Source organism: Ovis aries, chromosome 17 (genome assembly GCF_016772045.2).
Source record: "Ovis aries strain OAR_USU_Benz2616 breed Rambouillet chromosome 17, ARS-UI_Ramb_v3.0, whole genome shotgun sequence".
NCBI lineage: Eukaryota > Metazoa > Chordata > Mammalia > Artiodactyla > Bovidae > Ovis > Ovis aries.
Window position 1 is genome coordinate 59,132,407 of NC_056070.1, and position 22,118 is coordinate 59,154,524.

At 41.8% G+C, this 22,118-nt stretch overlaps 2 long non-coding RNA genes across 4 annotated transcripts in view; one reads left to right on the top strand and one right to left on the bottom strand.

Annotated features, from left to right (window-relative positions):
- Positions 1 to 5,551: 5,551 nt before the first annotated feature.
- Positions 5,552 to 20,651, bottom strand: LOC132658005 (uncharacterized). 2 transcript variants are annotated; one of them, XR_009596896.1, is made up of 3 exons: positions 20,566 to 20,651; positions 10,833 to 10,914; positions 5,552 to 10,502 (listed from the first exon to the last, which is right to left on the bottom strand). It is a non-coding gene; the product is annotated as an uncharacterized LOC132658005 (long non-coding RNA). The 2 variants fall into 2 exon arrangements; XR_009596895.1 differs by lacking the exon at positions 10,833 to 10,914.
- The window catches only part of LOC132658006 (uncharacterized), a 405,815-nt gene continuing 395,022 nt past the window's right edge, over positions 11,326 to 22,118 (top strand). The window contains exon 1 of one of the 2 annotated variants that reach the window (XR_009596898.1): positions 11,326 to 11,367. This is a non-coding gene — a long non-coding RNA (uncharacterized LOC132658006). Of the gene's footprint in view, positions 11,368 to 16,566; positions 16,734 to 22,118 lie in introns of those variants that run through there. The other variant, XR_009596897.1, reaches the window with a different exon arrangement.

Genomic DNA, 22,118 nt, shown 5'->3' on the forward strand with positions numbered 1-22,118 from the left:
CTTTACCGTCTGAGCCACCAGGGAAGTTAGACATACAGCATCTTAAATCACTTGATACAATGTCCTGAGAAGGACACGCTATTGTCTCTGTAGCCTTCTTACCTCTAATGCAGAACCTCCATGCGCTCACGGGAGAAATCAACAAATCCAAATCAAGGGACTTTCTACCCTGTAAGTGACCAGACTGCTTTCAAAGTGTGATGAAAAGCAAAGAAAGACAGTGGAATTTGTACATATTGGACAGGATTGAAGAGATATGACAACTAAATGTAATGTGCAATTCCCAGATTGGATTCTGGAATGGAGAAAAGACATTGGTGGAAAACTGGTAAAAATCTAAATAAAGTTGTGCATTAGTTGGTAGCATTGCAACAGTATTATTTCCTGGCTTGGTTCATCGTAATTTGGTTATATAAGATGTTAACATTTAAAGTTGGGTGAAGGGCATATGAGAACTCTCTGCCAGTTTTACAACTTTTCTGTAAGGCTGCAGTTATTTAAAAATAAAAAGTTAAAAATAATCCTGATGCTGTATCTTTATTTGTAAGCCAAGCATGTAGAAAACCTGGCATTTTCACATCCTGCTGGTGGGTTGACAAATTGAGAAACAGACTTAGAGGACTGAGAAATGTGAATCAAGAGTGTTAAACACATGAGTCCCTTTGACCAAGAAATCACATTTCCAGGAAATGACTTAAAAAAACAAATAGGAATAGTGTGGAAGATGTATGAATGAAGATATCCATTGCTATGTTGTTTATAATATTGAAAATTTGGAAAGTATCTTTCTAAATATTCTTAATTTTTTTGAGACAATAAAATGGTTTTTATATTGAGAGAAAAAAATGCAGGAAAAAAAGGAGACCTTGACTACAGTGTGTGTTTCCATTATTCAAAATGAACATTCTTCTGGTAATTTTCAGTATTAATTACATTTTTGGACAGATTACCAATTCAAAATGGGAAACAGTCTTAATGTCTTACATTTAAGTGAAAAAAACATAAATTATAAGATGATATATGTAGTATAATCTTTTTATCTAAGAAAAAGTCTTTAAAGTCTGGAAGGACACATTAAACTGCTAACTATAGTTACCTGTGGGAAGTGAGATCAAAGAAAGGTTTTTATTTTCCCTATATTGGAATTTGAACATCCATCAGATATATTACGGGTGAAAATGAAGATATGCCCCCCTTTTTTTGAACAACAGGCATGAGACTGCTAGGAATAAGTGAGGTCAGCCCTCCCCTCTGCTCCCCCTGGCAGCGGGGGTTTCCACCTGTGTTTCCTCACTTATCAGGTCCCTGGTTTGCTTCCATCAGCTGGAGCTGTGAGCCCAGCCAATGGGAAGGAATATACGTGTAAGAGAGGCTGAAGAATTGCAGGTGCTTTCTGCTGACTGTGAACTCAGAGCAAAGGTGAAGGGCTGGGTCTCTCTGGGTAATCTCCTGGCAGGAAGTGTTCTGGTCTGCTTGGGTTGGGCCTGAATGGAGGGGACCACTGCTCCCCGGGGAACCCCTGACAGAGCCCTCTATAGGGACTGAAGACCCGGAATAGGGAAGGAGCTGGGAATTTTAGAGGGTCAGGGAGGAAATGGGAGAATTCATGAGTCTAAATTCCAGAGACAGAGCCACCTTATTTCACTCCGCACTGGGAGACAGAGAATAGGAACTCTGGGGGAAAGATGATCAGAGCGAAGGGTAATTAGGTAGCAAGGGTTAGCACCTACTTACAGCTAGAGCAACAGAGAAAGTACTGAGAAATCGCTGCGGGGCTTAGCCCTTCTTTGAGGTACGAGGCCAGTTATATAATTAAAAAAATTTTTTGTTACTGAAGTATAGTTGATTTACAGTGTTGTATTAGTTTACAATGTGTGTGTGTGTGTATATATATATGTGTGTATACATGCATATATATATACACATACACACACCACACACACACGTATATTCTTTTTCCAATTCTTTTCCATTATAGGTTATTAAAAGATACTGAGTACTGGGTGAGAATGGATACATGTATATGTACAACTGAGTCCCTTTGCTGCCCACCTGAAAGTATTACAATATTGTTAACTGGCTATACTCAACTATAAAATAAAAAGTTTGAGAAAAAGATACTGGGTATAGTTCCCTGTGTTAAAGAGCAGGTCATTGTTGGTTACCTATTTTATGTATACAGTGGTATGTATCTGTTTACCCCAAACTTCTAATTTGTTCCTCCCACCTTTCCCCTCTGGTAACCATAAGCTTGTTTCCTGTGCCTGTGAGTTTCTTTCTGTTTTGTAAGTAAGTTCTTCTGTAGCATGTTTAAGAATCCCCATATATGTGTTCTCACATGCTGTTTGTTTTTCTCAGCCTGACCTACTTCACCTGATTATGACACTCTGCAGGCCCATCTGTGCTGCGGTAACTGGTATTGTTTCATTCTTTTCCCTGAGGAACAAAATATGAATCTTCTTTATCCATTCATCTGTTGATGGACATTTAGGTTGCTTCCATAACTTGGCTGTTGTGAAGAGTGCTGCTGTGAACAGTCGGGTGCAAACAAGTGTTCCCTAACCATCAGTCAGGCTCATGTAGTGTGTTTAAGTAGTAAGAAGAGAACCAGGTTTATCTTCTCAGTTCAGTTCAGTTCAGTCGCTCAGTCGTGTCCGACTCTTTGCGACCCCATGAATCACAGCATGCCAGGCCTCCCTGTCCATCACCAACTCCTGGAGTGCACTCAAACTCACATCCATCGAGTCGGTGATGCCATCCAGCCATCTCATCCTCTGTCGTTCCCTTCTCCTGCCCCCAATCCTTCCCAGCATCAGAGTCTTTTCCAATGAGTCAACTCTTCGCATGAAGTGGCCAGAGTATTGGAGTTTCAGCTTTAGTATCAGTCCTTCCAATGAACACCCAGGACTGATCTCCTTTAGGATGGACTGGTTGGATCTCCTTGCAGTCCAAGGGACTCTCAAGAGTTTTCTTCAACACCCCCCCAAAAGCATCAGTTCTTCGGTGCTCAGCTTTCTTCACAGTCCAACTCTCACATCCATACATGACTACTGGAAAAACCATAGCCTTGACTAGACAGACCTTTGTTGGCAAAGTAATGTCTCTGCTCTTGAATATGCTATCTAGGTTGGTCATAACTTTTCTTCCAAGGAGAAGTGTCTTTTAATTTTATGGCTGCAATCACCATCTGAAGTGATTTTGGAGCCCCCCAAAACAAAGTCTGACACTGTTTCCCCATCTATTTGCCATGAAGTGATAGGACCAGATGCCATGATCTTAGTTTTCTGAATGTTGAGCTTTAAGCCAACGGTTTCACTCTCCTCTTTCACTTTCATCAAGAGGCTTTTAGTTCCTCTTCACTTTCTGCCATAAGGGTGGTGTCATCTGCATATCTGAGGTTATTGATATTTCTCCTGGCAATCTTGATTCCAGCTGGTGCTTCTTTCAGCCCAGCGTTTCTCATGATGTACTCTGCATAGAAGTTAAATAAGCAAGGTGACAATATACGGCCTTGACGTACTCCTTTTCCTATTTGGAACCAGTCTGTTGTTCCATGTCCAGTTCTAACTGTTGCTTCCTGACCTGCATATAGGTTTCTCAAGAGGCAGGTCAGATGGTCTGGTATTCCCATCTCTTTCAGAATTTTCTACAGTTTATTGTGATCCACACAGTCAAAGGCTTTGGCATAGTCAATAATATCTTCTCAGAGAACGTCCTTATTCTCAAGGGTTCCTCCCCATGAAGTGGGGAGGAGAGAGCTGGCTGGGAAGTTCTCACATTTATGTGTATCCTATGTGTTTCCAAAGCATTTTCAAATTTACCACTTCAAAGTCTTCCTATGAGTCAAGAAGGTCAAGCACAGGTATTGTCCTTATTTTACATGGATTGGATACTTAACCTCTCAGTGTGAAATGGAACGCTTGAAGACGGAAACAATCAATATACCTTAAGTATTGGCCATACAAGATTAGCAGTATACATACCCCATTTTCATGGCAGATATCAATAATCCATCACCACACTCCTTCCCACTGAGCTCAGGTGGTATCTCAGAAGCCTTGCCTCAACAGGGCTCAAGGCAGCCACTCCCACTTGATCAGAGTTAGCACATGAGAGGAAACTCACCTGTTATTTTGAGTTGACCACGTAGTACTTATGGAGTCACCGAGTTACTCAACACACCTACTTGCAGCTCTTACTGAGTGCACTGAGTTGCTTATTATCTGCCAGGATCCAGGTTCATCTATTTTATTTTTTGTTAAAGAGTTCTGGGTAGAGGTCCCAGGTGCTGTGGCTTCCCTGTTCTGCATCTCCTCCAATCAATTCTTTCAGCCTCAGCAGTGGTAGACAGTTCCCTGGGAACTCAGACACACCTCAGTTGACAGTCTGAAGGACCTGTTCTCTGGATTTCTGCATTTCTGTCCCAGAACCTTCTCTGGTGCTCTAAGAGCCTGCTAGGTGGCACCCAAGTTCTGTCTAGAAGTGCAGGGACCTAACCATGGACTGTTGAATAAATACTCTGTGCAAAATCAAGACTCTGTTGTGTATATCACAGACCTTGATAATGCACTTTAAAAAATATCCTTTTTCCTTCCTCATTAGTTCACTCCTACTTTTTGAGATCATGTTCTGAATAAGTTACCCACACACATGATGTAGGGTCTGCTTTTGGGAGAATGACAGCTGAAACTGGGATATCAACCAGCACAGCTATGGCTCTCCATTTCCCCTATTTGAAAACTAACTCCGTGAATTCAGCTAACTTTCCCAAGGTCACTTCACTTGTCTTTCTGCTTCTAGAGTTCATGCTTTTACCCACAAGGCAGTACTACCAACAGGGCTTCAGACCACAGTTGGGCACCAAGCAACGGTGTTCTGGTACAGTCAGTGCTACGTTTTGGTAGGTGAAAGAAGCTAATTGAATTTGACAGAGAGGAAATGAGCCACTTTTCTCTCCTAAAAATAGCCTTATTTTTAGTCATCCCTTTCAGGAACAACCACGCTTACCCAAGGAAACACCACCAATGTTTCAGAGTTTCTAGGTAATTGAAACACTTGACTAAATCACATCCCATGAGAAAAGTATGGCAAAGATAAGCATTTCAAAGCCCACAAAATGGGGGAGACAATTAGCAGGCATTTCTTTATTTTTTACTGTAGCCATTTCAATCCAGGTTGATGCGAGGTGCTGACGAGGGTAGAGGATGTGGCAGGCTGATGCTCCTTAAGGCATCATGGGAAACTCCTGACTAGTTGAGGCTGCAAAATGTGCCTTTTGTTGACTATTTAGTTCCCAGTGCAGATCTGCTTGATCAGGGGACAGTGTGGATGGATCTTTCTGATGTCAACAGATGTCCAGTTGCAACTCTTCTGAACAGGCAAGCTCTAATGCTTGGAGCTTAGTTTAAATACAGCTTAGAGTCCTTAGTTTAAATACAATCTCAGAGACTACTAATGTTTACTGATTCCTACTGAGTACCAATGCCTGCCCTAAGAATTCTGCAAATACAGTGTTGTTTATCGCTCATCATATCCCAATGAAGCAGGCTCATTTTATTTTTAAAATTTTTATTTAAAAATATTTTTATTTACTTATTTGGTGTATAAGGTCTTAGTTGCAGCATGAGAGATCTTTGATCTCCCTTGGGGCACAGGGGATCTTTATTTCTGGTACGTGAGATCTAGTTCTCTGACCAGGGATTGAACCCAGGTCCCCTTCATTGGAGCATGGTGTCTTAGCCACTGGACCACCAGGGAAGTCACAGCAAGTTCACTTTAAATCCCATTTTATAAGCAAGAAAACTGAACCTTGAAGAGGGTAAACCACCTGCCCAATACCACTGAGTTCTTAGACGGCAAATCTAGGATTTGAATCCAGGTCTTTAAAACTGAAATTTGGTTCTCTGTGACCTAAAATATGAAGTTTTGGTGGTAGAAAACCTCAGTTGTTTTTGGCTTAATCAAATGTAAAAGCAAATTTTCTTTCTTTGTCTATTCAAATATATTTATTGATAACCTACCTGTGGATTCTCCACCCATGTTAGGTGCTGAGGTCAGGACAGCAAAGCAAACAAATCTATCCTTTTCTCTCTCTTTAATGTGCTTTTTAATTGGAGGAAAATTGCTTTATAATGTTGTGTTGTTTACTCCTGTGCGTGCTGAGTTGCTTCAGTTGTGTCTCACTCTTTGACCCCACGGACTATAGCCCACCAGGCTCCTCTGCCCATGGGATTCTCCAGTCAAGAATACTGGAGTGGGTTGCCATGCCCTCCTCCAGGGGATCTTCCTGACCCAGGGATTGAACCTGTGTCTCTTACTCTCCTGCACTGGCAGGTGGATTCTTACCACTAGCGCCACCTGGGAAGCAAAACAGCCATAATTACACATATAGAGGTCTGTCCTTCTGTTGTGGCATTTAGCGTTTAGTGGGGTCTCAATGATAGCTTGGTGATATTCCTGGCTCAATTCATCTGTGGCTAAGATAAGAGCATGAGATAGCCCACTGAATGCCTTCGAACGCATTCTCCATAGGAGGAAGGATTTTGTTACTAGAGAAGGAAGAGAGAGATGGGAGGTTAATAACCAACACTATCATTTAAAGATGCCAACACTCCTGGATGGGAGGGAAGTTTGGGGGAGAATATGGCTGAGTCCCTTTGCTGTCCACCTGGATGTATCACTACATTGTTAATCATGCTAAGTAGTTTCAGTTGTGCCCAAATCTTTGCGACCCTATGGATTGTAGCCCACCAGGTTCCTCTGTCCACGGGATTCTCCAGGCACGAATACTGGAGTGGGTTGCCGTGACTTTCTCCAGGGGAACTTTCTGAGCCAGGAATTGAACCTGCATCTTCTGTGTCTCCTGCTTTGCAGGCAGATTCTTTACCGCTGAGCCACCAGGGAAGCCCTAATCAGCTATATTCCACTGTAAAAGAAAAAGTTAAAAAAAGTTTACAGAAGAAAAGATTCATACCAGAGAACATAATCTCATTTTTGACATTAAGGTCCAGAAATCTGATGACTGATGTCAGTATTTATTCATTTTTTGAATAGTTTATGAAATAAAATTATTCTGCTGATATAGAAAGTGCAACAAACTTAAGGGAAGATTTTATATGATAAAATTTAATAGTGATAATAATTGATAAAATAATTGATAAAAAATAACAGAAAGATAGCTAAGGGCTTTACATTTTGATATATATGAAGTTTGGAGTTTTTAATGAATACATTCTACCACCAGTAAAATATAAGTTCTACTCTAGCAAAATGTAATAGTAGTAAAAAAATTTAATTGTGACAAAGCACTGGAGTTTTGCTTTTTATTTGTTTTATGTATAACCAATAATGTATGTAAAGTTAAATTAAAAAAAAATGATGCTTAACATTGGTGTGGATAGGGGATCAAGAAAACTTCCAGAAGAGGTCACCTGTATACTGAGGGATAAGTAAGAGTGAGACAACCAGGGAGTGGGCAAGAGGACACTGGTGGTGTTAGAATACTGCTCTAAGGGAGATGGGCAGAAATGTCTGAAGACTGGGAGTCAGGGGGCACTGAAAATATTTTAGTATAGCCACAGCATGAATCGGGGGGATTGGGGATGGTGAGCATGTGAAAGAGATGAAACTGAAGAGGCTGGACAATGAAATGCTTTGTACACCACATTGAGGGCTTTGAACTTGATTCTGTGGGCAATGAGGAGCCATTGATGGTTTTAGGCAGGGAGTATGCCACGATCAGATCTATGACTCAGACAGCGGGTTTGGGGAAAGCTGTCTTGTTCACCCTTGTGTCCTCAGTAACTAGAACAGTAGCTGGCATATAGCAGATGCTCAATAAATTCTGGTTGAGTAGAGAGTCTAGGTACAGATTACTATGGGTCAGCAGGCCCTCTCTTTCTTCCCTAGGGTGAAAAGTAACACTGACCATAGATGTAAAAGTTCTTCTGGCTTGGGGGTTCAAAGCACTGTAAATGACAATATTATATGTCATTTTCCTCTTCTTGTCTGCTTTCAAAGGCCTTTGTCCGGCTTTATTCAATACCCACTAGACATCCTCATGTTCATATCTTCACCTTTGTATTAACAAGTGGGCCATCTTAATTGCCTTCCACACACACAGGCACTGATTTCTGGAAGTGGAGGGAACCTACTACTTGCTGCCAGCCACTGTCCTGGGGATATTTCCTCTTAGGATCAAACTACCTGTAAGCTCTTGTGCTGCTGAAAAGAAACATCCTCTTGTATCAGGATGTGCCTGGTTAATTTTAGATCTTCAGGCACAGGCAACCCTTGACATATCAGAGCAGAAAGAGAAGAAGAACTCCATTGAAACTGCTGGCATCCAAACCAATGTGTCATTGACGGGGGAGACTGTTGGAAGTAGTTTTGTTGTTGTTGTTGTTTTTTTTAAAGGGATGGATTTTAAAGTTACATGATCTTGGTTCAAAACTCTAGGCTCTGCCACTTAATTATGTGGTAATTTAATTGTTCTGTGGCTAAGTTTTCTCCTCTGCAGAATGGATATAACTTTCCTATTTTGCAGGTTTTAGTGAGGAATAAATGAGGTAACATAGAAAAAAGGCTGTTTGGTAAAGAGAAGACATGATTTTCTGGGGAAACTGAAGCCCAGATGATATGAATGCGTGAGCATGGTCAGAGATTGAGCCAAGACTGGAAGGAAGGAAATGGCGATTTGGCAATTTTTCTTTTCTGTCTCTATTTCTTCCTTGCCTCTTTTTCTCCTCAATGCCCTTTACCAGGTCTTTCTGCACAATTCTAGGTAGCAAATATATTGTGTTCGTGTATGTGGTGGGATATCGCCACAACTATGCAATGCTGGTCAAAAATTCTGTTAGGACTCTACTGATTGCAAGTGGCTGAATCACATCTCAGGCCCTTACTGGCTCAGTAACTGGAAAGGACAAGTGTGGAGTTGGTTTCAGCAGCCCATCTGTGGGGTGAGGGTTCCTTTCTCCTTGACTCTCATTTCAGCTTCTCTGTTGGCCACATTCTTCTAACAGGGAGGGCTTCCCTTTCATGGCATTTGTGGGTGGGGCGGCCATGGGGGCAAGGTCACAGGAAACTTGAAGCTTCTGTCACATTAGCATAGCTGCTGCTGCTGCTGCTAAGTCGCGTCAGTAGTGGGCGACTCTGTGCGACCCCATAGACGGCAGCCCACCAGGCTCTCCGTCCCTGAGATTCTCCAGGCAAGAACACTGGAGTGGGTTGCCATTGCCTTCTCCAATGCATGCAAGTGAAAAGTGAAAGTGAAGTCGCTCAGTCATGTCCGACTCTTCGCAACCCCATGGACTGCAGCCTACCAGGCTCCTCCGTCCATGGGATTTTCCAGGCAATAGTACTGGAGTGGGGTGCCATTGCCTTCTCCGAATCAGCATAGTGGCTCTAGAGAAAAGAGAAAGCCTTTCCTTCAGTACTTAGAAGCAGGGGAGGGCTGTTATTAGCTGTTTTGGGTCACATGTTCAGTACTTGAACCAATCACCAATCATTGTGACCGGACAATGGTTAATATTGTACTATAATTGTGCAGGATGGGTTATGTGACCTAGGTCCCACAACTGCTGCCATTGGGAGGGTTGTGTGCTTGGTGGTTCCATTAGAACTAAAAGGATGGTAGAGGTTCAGTTCAGTTCAGTCGCTCAGTCGTGTCCGACTCTTTGTGACCCCATGAATCGCAGCACGCCAGGCCTCCCTGCCCATCACCAACTCCCGGAGTTCACTCAGATTCACGTCCATTGAGTCAGTGATGCCATTCAGCCATCTCATCCTCTGTCGTCCCCTTCTCCTCCTGCCCCGAAACCCTCCCAGCATCAAAGTCTTTTCCAATGAGTCAACTCTTCGCATGAGGTGGCCAAAGTACTGGACTTTCAGCTTTAGCATCATTCCTTCCAAAGAAATTCCAGGGCTGATCTCCTTCAGAATGGACTGGTTGGATCTCCCTGCAGTCCAGGGGACTCTCAAGAGTCTTCTCCAGCACCGCAGTTCAAAAGCATCAGTTCTTCGGCACTCAGCCTTCTTCACAGTCCAAATCTCACATCCATACATGACCACAGGAAAAACCATAGCCTTGACTAGATGGACCTTAGTCGGCAAAGTAATGTCTCTGCTTTTGAATATGCTATCTAGGTTGGTCATAACTTTTCTTTCAAGGAGTAAGCGTCTTTTAATTTCATGGCTGCAGTCACCATCTGCAGTGATTTTGGAGCCCCCAAAAATAAAGTCTGACACTGTTTCCACTGTTTCTCCATCTATTTCCCGTGAAGTGATGGGACCAGATGCCATGATCTTCGTTTTCTGAATGTTGAGATTTAAGCCAACTTTTTCACTCTCCACTTTCACTTTCATCAAGAGGGTTTTTAGTTCCTCTTCACTTTCTGCCATAAGGGTGGTGTCCTCTGCATATCTGAGGTGATTGATATTTCTCCTGGCAATCTTGATTCCAGCTTGTGCTTCTTCCAGTCCAGTGTTTCTCATGATATACTCTGCATATAAGTTAAATAAACAGGGTGACAATATACAGCTTTGACGCACTCCCCCTAAAACTCCATGATCTGTATTTATATGAAAGACAATTTTACCCCTTGCTCCGGAAAGAAAGGAAAAAGAGAGGTCGGGCAAACAATAATAATGTTCCTACCATACATATTCCTTTGCCTGTTTTCCCCCCTGCCTCACACGCTAACTAGGGAATCTATGTCTGTGTTCAGTAAACATCTGTCCTGCTGGGACCTGTTAGATTTGTGGATGAAGGAAGGGGTGGATGGGCTTTGGGTTTAAAGATGTCTGAGATCAGATTCCTGCTTTTCCCTTACCTGGCTGTGTTACTTTGGGCAAGGTACATAACCTCTCTGAATTTCAGTTTCTTCCTGTGTAAAATGAAGATCGTAGATCAACCTGTGTGACAGTTGCAAAGATGAAAAACAAAGTGCTTCAGTAAGTGGTAGCTAGTGTAAGAATAATTACTATTATTATAGTAATTATGATTGTTAATATTTTCAGAGCTGAGGTGGATGGATAGGAAGGGATTCCAGGAAGAGAACCTATGAGAGACTCACAGTGTTAGGGCTGGATTAGAGATGATCTAACCCAAGGGTTTCTTTTTACAGGCACAGAAACTGAGGCCCAGCCAACAGCCTGGCCTGGGTTAGGTTGAGTGATAGTGAACTGAGGGGATGGCAGAGATGACATCTCTGCAGGAGATTGAGCCTGGAGTCAGTTAGCCTCGCCAAGAGCTTTCAGAAATTACGAGGCCACAAAAATGCTTTTTGGCTGGAAGCGTCCAAATGGGCCCCACCCATCTTGCTTACAGTCGGGCCTCCTTCTCCCTACCGGACCCTGTGTTGCCAGGTTGGTGAGTCTGAATCCTTTTTTTTTTTTTTTAACAATCATTTGTTCTGAAATATGTAGATTCACTGTCTTTTAGGATGAGAATTAGAGCTTTGAAAAGCTTGGTTATGGCATGACCTTTTCCCAATACTCACATAAGATGTTTCGCTTCCTTCCTTCCTTCTTCCTCCACCCCCCATTCCTTCTTGCCTCCTTCCTCCTCCCTCCTGCCCTCCTTCCCCCTCCTCCCTCCATCCTGCCTTCATTCCCTCCTTTCCTTCTTCCTTCCTTCCCTCCCCGCCCTCCCTCCATTCCTCTTTCGTCCCTGCTCTTGTCTAACGTTTAAACCTTCAGTGCGTTGTGCGGGCACTGTGCCAAGGGTGGGGTCAAAGGATCACTCATTCGTACATTTACAGTATTTCTCAAGTTCATCTCTATGCCTGGCATGGCGCCAGGACCCTGGGCACTGGGGACACAGCAGGAAACAAAACACACGTTGTTTCTGCTCCCATGGAGCTCACAGCGCAGTTTCCCAGCCTGGAAACTGAGTGTTTAATCTGGGTTCAGTGTCTTCAGGGAGAAAGGCTGGCATGGGGCGATATGGAGAGGTGATTGGAGCCAGAACGTGGTGAGGGGTTTGGAGTTCATTGTGAGGGCAGGGGGCAGTCCCTGAAGGGTTCTTAGCAGGTGAGGGTCACACTGGGACTCATGTTTGGGAGGGCACACTGACCCTTGCTTTCCTTTGCAGCATCGTCTAACACCACGCCTTCCGGCCTTCCCTGGGCTCTGGTCCCTCTGACTTTCTCTCATTTTCAGTGATGAAAATGTTTCCATCCTTCCAGGCTTCTACAGAAGCCATTTGTTCTGCCTGGAAACCCTTTCCCCTCTATGTCTCGTTATCTCCTTATCCTTCAGTGTTCACCTCAAATGTTTCTTCCTCTGGGACACTTTTGAGGTGAGGATTCCCATCCTCACCTTTCCCCACCAGGCTAAGCTGAGTCTCTGCTCTCTGCTCTCAGAGCATGCAGTGTTACTCTTTGTTGCAGTGATCACAATTAAAAAGAAATAATGAGTTATGTAATTGTTACATGTAACATTTTTTTTTTTCTGTGACCAAAAAAACAACACTTTTTTCCCCCTGCTCACCTCTCCACCTCGCCCCATGCCGGCCTTTCTATAATCTCCCTGTAGACAGGGTTGAGTCTGTCTTGCTGATGTTTAGGTCTTCAGCATGGGGGACAGTTTGGCACATAGAATGCAGAAGTAAATATTGGTTAAAGAATGAATGACAGAGGGCATGAGTGAATGAAAGACTGGGAAAATGAGGGATTGAAGGAATAAATAAGAAAATGAATGAATAATGAATAAATGAGTGAGTGAATGAATGAATGGATGTGTGGATGAGTGAATGAATGAATGAAATATCACCCACAGTGTTTGGAATGTGATTATACTGGGAGGCCTAAATATGGCTGTAACCTCTCCCCTGACCTAGTCACTTAATGGTTGTTTCAGCAGCACAAGACCTTATGAATCATTTACGGGGTCTTGCTCCCATGTGCTAAGTGGAAAATCATTTTCATCTGCGTGTCCACTCTGATCGATTGTTCATGGCTGCCTAGAACTCTGGGAGAAGCCTTGGGAGGAGGCTTTGGGCTTAGTGGAGGATTCCAGTATCTGTTAGTAATGTCTGCCATGGGTACCTTAAGGGAAATAGCATCACCTATTCTTCCTGTGTGTTAGCTTTGAATTCCTGGGATGGCTGTCCCTTGAGATAGAGCTCCTTTAACTCTTACAACTAGTTTTACTCTCCTTATTGGGAAAAGTCGGTGCTCTTTGGGGATGTGTGCTGACCCAAACTATCAATTCTGTTACTGCTTGGCATGAAATATATGTATTCTCCCCTCTCTCATGCTCCTGTTTTCTTTCAGATCTGATTTCTTACTGGCTTGATCTCAAGCTCCTTGAGGGACCACTTAACCCCATCTGGAAAATTAAATGGACAAATTCAGTAGGTTATTTTGTCTCTTGGGCTGAAACCAGAAAGTAAGTCAACTCTGTGGGATAATTTCTCAGAATACAGTGTGAGACCAGCTGCAATAAGGTCACTGGGAGCTACTGTTTAAAAAGCAGCTTGCTAGACCTCACTTTTCCCCCTACCTCTCAGTTAAACATCAGGAGGTGTCATCATCCATAAAAGGCAGTGAACGAGGTCTGGTGAGGACAGAGTGATTCCTCTGGCATGGTAAATTGAGCTCAGGGTGGAGGGGACGCCAAAACCATGCTGATTCTCAGCCACGACCTGACCTGCTGTTCCCAGCTTCCTTCAGCCAAATCCTACTCCACTTATTTTTAGCATGAGGCAGTGGGCCAGCTCCAGGGAGATGGATTTCTAGTTTTGGTTAGGCTGTTTTTTAGCATATAATTTTGGTCGGGGGGGTCCTCAGGTTCCTCAGCTGTTAACTGAATGATATAATATCACCATCATTCCCTTCATGATCAGAATCATCACCATCAGCATCACAACTGTCACCAACATCATCATTTCCATTATTGCTTTTACCATACCATCATCATCACCATCATCACCACCATCATCACCACCACCATCATCACCATCATCACCGCCATCATATTATCACCACCATCACCATCACCACCATCATCATCATCACCACCACCATCATCACCACCATCTCCATTATCATCACCATCACCACCACCACCACCATCATCACCATCATCACCACCATCACCATTATCATCACTATTACCACCACCATCACCATCATCCTCACCACCATCATCCCCACCACCATCATCACCATTATCACCACCACCATCATCACCACCACCACCACCATCACCATCATCACCACCATCATCATCACCATTGTCACCCACCATCATTATCACCACCATCATCACCACCATCACCATTATCATCACCATCATCGCCACCACCACCATCATCACCACCACCACCATCATCACCATTGTCACCCACCATCATTATCACCACCATCACTACCACCATCACCATTATCATCACCATCATCGCCACCACCACCATCACCACCATCATCATCACCACCACCATCACCATCACCATTGTCACCCACCATCATTATCACTGGCTTCATCATCTCCAACACTGCCATCATTCTTACTGTAGAAAATGCATACTGAGCATCCCCAATGTTCCTAGCTTTGTGTCCTTCACTATATAAAGCATTTTCTTATCTAACCCTCACAACCCTATGGGACACATCTTTATGTCTGTGCGATTAATCCCATTATTCTGGTTTTACAGGTTAGGCCACTGAGGCCCACTCTCCTAGTGGGTGGTAGAGTATGAATTAAACCCAGACTACTCTTGTTCTTAACAACTTGATGAAGCTCCTCTAAACAATCTCTTGAGGTCTAGTCCAGATTGAAAAACCCTGGTGTCAGAAGGATAGATCCATGTATATGTATAACTGAATCACTTTGCTGTATACTTGAACCTAAGATTGTAAATCAATTAATGTTCCATATAAAAATTAAAAAAATATATATAATCAACAAGGACCTGTTGTATAGCATGGAGAACTCTACTTAATACTCTCTAATAACCTACATGGAAAAGAATCTGAAAACAATAGATACATGTTTATATATGTATAACTAAATTACTTCTCTGTACCCCTGAAACTAATGCACCATTGTAAATCATCCATACTCCAATATAAAATAAAAAATTAAAAAATGCAACAAGCAAACAAAAATTCCTAGTATCTTTTCAAGTTTTGTCATCTGTGGTCACAGAGAGAAGATCTGATAAGTTTTTGAAAACATGTTTCTTGATAGAGCCTGGAGTGTGGGATGATAAGGTGATTTTGCGGAGCTGCTGTTAGAGGACCTCTCTGACTTTGTCCAGGGAAAATTGAGGTCCAGCGGGACATGCCTTGTCCATGGACAAACATCAAATTAGGGCCAATTTTTGAAATCATTTAGTTTTCCCTTAAGCAGGAAGAAAGTTGGCAACAAGATCACTGGTTAATTTTCTCCATGGTCTTAGAGGAGAGGAATAAGAAAGCAGCGTTTGGAATCTGTGGCTTTGGGTTCAAAATCTTGCTGTTTCTTTTTACTGTTATATAATCCTGGTTTTTAAATGGCTGACCTCTCTGGGCTTCAGTTTCCTTACCTGTAAATTGGGGGTCATAGTATCGTAGCACCTCCCTCATAGGATTAAATAAGATAATATTTTCAAAGTACTTACTCAGCACCTACCTAGGACATAGTGAATAACTTCTGCACTATAATTATAATGACTATATTATTATACAATACAGTTTATAAATATGTATTATAGAGAATATATGTTTACTGTATCTTGTATTAACTCTCACAGCTTTGTTTTTTTCCTTTGTATATCATGTCTCTCCACTATATTATTTGACTGAGATGAAAAGGCTTAATACAAAGTAAACTGAACCCAGAATTCCTGTTTTAAATCAGCTTACAAGATTTTCAAAACAACAAGCTTTTGCTAGAATTATGTAGTAAGGGGCCTCAAGATTTCCTTTGACTTACATCTGTGTGCAGCTGAGAAATTGACTTCTCCTCCACCCCCCACCCCCGCACAGTCAAATTATTAATTAGTTGCCTTATTGACTAATTTCTAAGCACTCAGTCAAATTGGGTAACCAATCCAATTTGGACAGGAGAACAGCGAAAAGCTTTAGTTCATCCATTTTTCAATTGGGCGCTTGTCATTGTCTGGGCAGAGAGACTTGGAATCAAGGCCTCAACCTCACTCGAGGTTGGAAAACCCAGGAACAGTGATTACCGAGCAGTTTTATCATATCTTCATTTCTTCCTCAGCTTGATTTCCTGTAATAAAAGGCGGAGGGGCCCTTTCTAGTTTCAAGGTGGGACAAAAGAGTTTGAAAGGCTAATGCTTCTATTAAAATTAAATAACAGCTATTGAGTGTTTACTCCATGCTGGGTACTTTTCCTTGTTAGTAGTCGTGATGAGGCAGTTTTAATGCTTTCTCTCGTATATTCTTTGCCATCCTGACTGATGGGATGTCAGGAATAGAATGACAGTCGCTGTCGTGATGTTAAAAAAAAAAACAAACTCAGAATTTTTATACAGCTACTTGCTTTTAAGGACCACCCCCCCCAATCTTTTGTAAACATCTTCTGTGACATCTTCCAGATGGTCGCAGTAGCTCTATCTGTTGTTTTACAAAGGTGGAGATATGAAGTTGCAGAAAGTCTGCCCTGTTTTCTGAAGAGCAGCAATCACTTCCACAACCCTTTGCCTTGGCAGAGATCCTAAAGCAGCCCATGAGAGGGAAACAAAGACAAAACAGCTACCGGTTTGTCAACCTAAGATGCAGGTACTTTCTCTTTCTTTTCTGGGATACACTGAGGAAGCGTTCAGTTCCGGGAACAAGAGCTAACGCGTTCCCCCATGTTTCCCCAAGTGAGACCCAAGTAGGGTGGCCTGAACTCCCAGCTCTGTCTCCGAAAATCCTTTTGGGGAAACTAAAACAAATACCATAGAAAACTGGCTTTCCATTTTGCGGGAGTGGGTAGGTCTGGTACCACCCCTCTATCCACCCCAAACAGGCTTTGGATTCAGTTTTATTGGCTAGTGAAAAGAATCATTTAATAGTGGAGAGCCAGGCAGTGACAAAGGAATTCAGGTAAATTAGTTTCAGTTCTTCCGTAGATAGTCCTTCTCCTTTGGGATTAAAGCTTTAGAAATTAAAGCCTTTTTACCACTTATTCCCCCACCCCCTCCCTGTTCTCTAAGCTTTTTAAAAAGGATTTCTCTTCCCTTGCTAAATCTCTTCGAGAAAGAGTTTCTTTTCTTTCCTACAGAAGGGTTGGGGGAATTAAACTCACCAAAATATCCTAACATCAGTGCGTGCAGAAAATTCAATGAAATCTAAATTAGGTGCATTTAAAAAAAAGTTGTTTTTTTGCTGGGACCCTTAAAATATGCAGACATACACCAAGAGAGGGCTTCAAAGCCCATTTTAATAACTAACTACTTACCTGCTCAAAGCATTTACTCACAGGTCCCCCTTTCACCCCAGTCCCAAATACTTAGGATGTAGTTAAAGTTTAAGCTTTTAGCCTCTGAAAGTACCAACAGGCGCTTGTACAGGAGCGGTGTCCATAAAATCGACAAGCCCGGTTTTCCATTACTCTGTTGTAATTAACAACCCAGTAGTAAATTAATGATCTGGAATTCACAAATGGTGTGGAACTTGAGGGTTTAAATATTTAGCAAGGGCTCCTGACAGCGTGTTAAGTTCTATAATTTGATTTTGTAACTGAAACCTACACAAAGGCATGAGTCCCTGATGGTTAACGTTTTTCTAGGCACAGCCCCAAGCAAGGCCATGGACACAATCTGGGGTCTCCCTACCCCCCCCCCCCCCAGTTCGCCAACCTTTTCGTTTGATTTATCTTTCCCTTTCTATTTGCTCTATATCCTTGGTTTCTCTCAGCTTGGAAATCCCGCTGCTATGATTCTTCTCCTCTCTTGTTAAATACTCTTCTCATTGAAAAAAGATTTCAGTTTCCCCAGAAAGCCTATCCGTCACTGGGATTAAAATGCAATATAATGTATACACTTCAGGTGATGTGAAACAAGGACCAGCAAAGATATAAAATATACATGGAGAAATATAAGAAGCAAAAAAAAAAAAAAAAAAAAAAAGGTGGGGGGGGGAGCAGTTCTTCTAAGACTGGCTGAAGTTTAAATAACAATTTACTGTTTAGACATGAGAAGCTGAAAGTCAGGAAATGTTCCCCGAGACATTCTGGACTCTTAAATCTGTTGTCAGTAAAGGGGTACAATGGTGTGAATTTTTAGATGAACATCGGTTGGACTTCGAATTTCCTGGGTTTTTGTTGGCTTGTACCACAGTGAAACATTATAGTCTGCCTGCCCCCACCCCGCCCCCCCTGCCAAATATATATCTAATTTCTTTTACAAAGGGCAAATAAAAAAAGTTTTTCCCACCAAGTTATAAGAAAACACGTTATCTTTCCCAATAAGGCATTATCTTTTATTGGAGGTTTTTTTTTTTTTTTTTTGAGAGCTAAAAAGCGTGCGCAAAAATAATGTTCCAAACTCGTTTATTGTGTTTTGTCAGATAAAAAAAAGCTGAGTTTGATTTATTATTTCATGTAGATATTATGTAGACGCTCATGTTTGACATTTCCTGAGAAATATTTCCGTCTCTGAGGTCTTTAAAAAAATGCACATTTTAAAAGAATTTAGGGTTTTTTTTTTTTTCCCTGTGTGTGTATGTGTGGTGGCAGATGGTGGAGGGGGGAGTGCTTTTAAGGTTCTTTATGTTTAATATGTTTATTAACTTAAAAGAATTTACTGGGAAATTATGAACTTTATGAAAGACAGACATTTCTTGAGAGTCAATTGCTTCCAACAATTCCTTTCTTTAAAGCCATTTTTCTATTCTTCCCTCCTATAATTACAGAATGTTTTAAATGTGAGTAATTATACCTTGACGTAGCTCGTGATTTAGAATGGACCTTTGAGAATGACAGGAAAGTGGTTTCTGCGTTTCGTAGTTCAATAAAATCAAAAGCAGTTAAAAAATAAGTATTCAACTGGATTTGTTATTCTTTCTAAAAATCGGTTGTACATATAGACCTTTTTGCAGGGTGGGTGGGTGAAATTTCAGATTGGAATGAAGTTATAACCCACCTCAGGAAAATCGGCCCTTTAATGAAAGAAATGGAAAAGACTTAATCACCAAGACCCCTCCAATGTGACACCTCAGATTACATCAGAACTCTCCCCAGTAATGCAAAAGGAGAGCCTTTCATCTGAAAAATGAAATGCTTAATGATTTCAATGAGTTCGTACCTCCCCAAATTTGAGATCAGCATAGAGCCTGGATTTCCTTTATATCTGGGAGCTGTGTATGGAAATGATTCTTCTCTTGGGTTTTCCACCTCCATTTCCACCCCCCCCCCACCCCCTGCCCGCCCCGCCACCCCTCTTGCTACAGGAAGGTAATTTGTTTTCTCTGGGAGAGTTGGAGGGTGGAGGACAGCCATGTAGTTATAGAAAATACTAAATGGCATTTCCTAGTTATCTGAGAATATTAACATTCAAGTGGGTCAGGTCTGCCCAGAGGCAGAAGGCAGAACTGAAGATCATTTTTTTCTCTGCTGTGTTTTGGTGATTAAATGTATTTGTCTGAAAAAGGAGAGAGAGAGGGAGAGAGAGAAGGGAATAAAAAGAAAAACTAAAAAAGACTTAAATGTACCGAGAGTACCTAATGAACTAGTTAACATTCTTACTATCAGGAAAGTCTAACCCATTCATAAATAAACAATTTAAAACCGCCTTTCACCCACACGCACACACGCTCTCTTTGAGCTCCTTTTAGCAATTTGGAGTACAGGAGATTAAAGTCTTTTGGAAATTTCCAAGGTCAGACCTCAACTAAAATAGGATTAAGAGGGTAAGGGGGAAGGAAAAAAAAAAATGAAGAGAAGGAAGGGTTTTATTCCCTCCTTCCCCTTTCCCCTAACTATCCGAAATAAATCGGAAGTCATTTCTCGAAATCCTCATCTCCCCTGGCCAGTGGCAGCTCTTCAAAAGCTTCTGAGATTGTTTCAAAATTTTCCAATCCTTCCTCCCCCTTCCTCCCCTCCCCATGGTAAGAAAAACAAGTCAAGAGTAGGGAGTTAGAGGGGGGACATTCGGGGTCCCTTCCCCGCCATACTCCAGGGGGCACTGTGACATAAACAACTTTTGCGGAAAGAGCCTGCTGAAAGAAGAAATTCTCCAACTTTGCGACCGTTTTCTCTTCAGATGTTCCAAGTCAGTATTCCAACAAAGGAAATGAACAAGGGAAACTCATATTGCCCCCTCTTTTTTTTTTTTTTTTTTTTGCTGCATTCCATATGTAAGGTTTAATGTCTCCACCAAGGACATAGGGCTTTGAATAGGGAAGTGCCGGAAGATAAAACAGTTCAGTACCTTTCTTTCTCCCCTCCCTCCCTCTTTCCATCCTTCCCTTTTTTTCCCCCCTCCCTCCCTCAATTCTTATATCTTTCTGGCCCTTTCTCCATAAATGTTTTCTTTTCTTTCCCCCCCCAGTATCCCTTCCTCCCCTTGCCCTCTCTTTGCCTAATACGTCTCTGCAAGAAAACAACAGAAAACATCCTTCCGTCTACCTTGGTTGCATTTCTTCCGATGCTTCCATTTCATCCATCCTTGTCTTCCCAGACGCTGCTTGCCTGTTCAATCACCAGATTTGAGTAAGCAGGGCTGTCTCGCAGTACATTTTGGTAGATCTTAACAGTAATTATGTAGCAACTTCAAAGCAAAACTATTTGTGTGCTTTTCTCTCTTTTTTTCTCTATCTTTCTGGGCACACACATGCGCGCGCACACATACTCTCAATCCTAACCCCACTAAACCCAAACAAAAAATCCTTTTCAAACAGGGCAGAAAATTGGGTTGAAGTTAGCAGCTGGTATTTCAAATGTATGGTGATTGCAAAAACCTCCCCAAATTTCTGGGGGAATAATGAAAGGACCCTGTAAAGAAATAACACTTCTTTAAAAATGAAAAGAAAGAGAACTTCTTATTGGACTAGTTTCAGTTAAAAATATTTGATCGTGCCTCAAAATTTCAGTATTTTAGACCAGGGACTGTGAATAACAATGATAAAAAACAAACAAAAACAAACTTAGGCTGAGACATATATTTAATTAGAATTTGCCAGAATTGAATCTGGTGCTGATATACCCTAGTTCCTAAAGTGAATGACTTGGTCCTAGCAAACCTGTGCTTTTGGAAAGGCAATTTTATGGCAAAGAGTAAACATTTTTAATAAGATTTTTACTTCTTAAAATATTTAGAAACTCCACCCAGTTCTGCTTTTGTGTCTGCCTTTAAATAACCAGAGCTGGGTTGCCAGGTTTAAAGGTGGTGGGGGGAAACCCCTTCATTCAATAAAATAATGGACAGCAAAGCCGAATGTTTCATTGACGAAATGTTTTCCAGGGATTATGACTTTATTCTAAATGAGAGTTTTATCTCAGGAACTAAAAATACTAGAAGGGAAGGAAATCAACGAAAGGGCTGAAAATACTAGGAACTATTAACCAAATCCTCCCCTTGCAGTAAGGACTGTAGCTTGCTGATGCCTCTGGAAGCCTGAGCAGAGAAAAAACAAAAGGAACGCTTAGGACCCCAAAGACTTGTTCGATGTAGAAAACTCACAAGCACTCAACCAGAGGACAAGCCTTCTTCAGAGTGGGCATTTCCAAGCGTGGCAGACCTGTATGTGTGTGTGTGTGCGTGCAATTTGCACTATTTTTCATATATTTGTCTACACTTACGTAGATGATCATTTAGGAAAATTTCCATAGAGAGCAACTGGAAAGAGATGCCTGACTTTTGTACGTTATTGACACGCTTCCTGGTGAATATTACAGATAAGAACATGTCAGAAGTCCTTTTAAGGAAAGGCATCCCTTGCTTTCTCTTTGCTCAATTTTGTCAATTCACTGTCTAGTTTGAAAGCAGAAAAACTGGAAGCAGAGTAAGCTCTAAAGAAGCACATTGACGCATTTTCTGTTTTCTCTCTTGGAACGGGCACCTTATTTAAAAGTCTTTTCTCTGGATTTTAGGACACTACACAAATACAGTAGCCTGAAAGGAAGAAATAAACTCATCAGATTTTAAATAAAAATGCTTATCCACATGCGAAACAAATCAG